This window comes from Limulus polyphemus, unplaced genomic scaffold, assembly GCF_000517525.1.
Source record: "Limulus polyphemus unplaced genomic scaffold, Limulus_polyphemus-2.1.2 Scaffold2686, whole genome shotgun sequence".
In the NCBI taxonomy this organism is placed as follows: domain Eukaryota; kingdom Metazoa; phylum Arthropoda; class Merostomata; order Xiphosura; family Limulidae; genus Limulus; species Limulus polyphemus.
In genome coordinates, this window is record NW_013668296.1 from 125,726 (window position 1) to 126,724 (window position 999).

At 27.9% G+C, this 999-nt stretch overlaps 1 protein-coding gene across 2 annotated transcripts in view; it reads right to left on the reverse strand.

Annotated features, from left to right (window-relative positions):
• The window catches only part of LOC106467634 (zinc finger protein 25-like), a 58,651-nt gene that overhangs the window by 35,387 nt on the left and 22,265 nt on the right, over nt 1-999 (reverse strand). The gene's annotated exons all lie outside the window — the stretch shown is intronic.

The window sequence follows — 999 nt, forward strand, 5'->3', positions numbered from 1 at the left end:
ATAACATTATACATTTATATATATTTATTATATTGACCTTCCAGCCATGCCTGGCTAATACAGAAGTTACAATGACGTGGCACACTTGCACACATGTTACTGTATCAAATAACATAAAACTGACCTTTGGTCTGTACAAAGTAACTTGTCTTGGCTGTGTTTTAGTAGACAAGTATTTGGTAAAATAGTCACATTTCAATTATTATACATTATACATGTATATACATTATTGCAATTTTGAAATTAGTTCTTAAACTTATTTGTCTTAAAACATATAACAGTAAATAAAGAAGCAAAGCAAACAATTATCTCTTATAGTTACGACCTTTGTACTCGGTTGCTGCTTGATGTAGGTTGCTATGCCTTTTAAAATTTTGCATGCGGAGGATATGTAACGAAAGAATTTTTTAAAGTTTTATATACACAGTTGAATAACCAAAAAAATCATAAATTACTATATCAATACCACTATAATTTATTAAGTTTAGTAACTAAGCTGTATTTCAGTCTAAAAAAATATGAAATTTGGAACACACTAAAGACACAATCTATATACTTTAAATCTTGGTTTGCAAGAAAAAGATGGCATCCAAACATGTTAAAATGGCTGAGAAAGCCACTAGAAGGACATTTGAAGTTTTTGATTGGTTATTCACATCATATATAGAAGTAAGTGTATATAAGGGAGTGTTTCCTAAATGGAAAGAAGGTGGTCGGGTGCCATTATGTTTGATTTATTACATGAGCAATATCTTAGCAAATAGAAAAGATAAGAGGCTTTAATTTTATATTCTAGCTTGTCAATATCAGTAATTTGAGTTCCTAATTCATTCAAAATTATTAACTTAGTATTCTGACTTCACAAACATCTAACTTGAACCAATACTGCATTCAACATACCACATGACAAACAAAAATCAATGTTTATCTGCATTTTTTAATATTTACTTTTAAATAAAGAAATTGAGTAATGTATAGTATTAAAATTTAAATTATAAT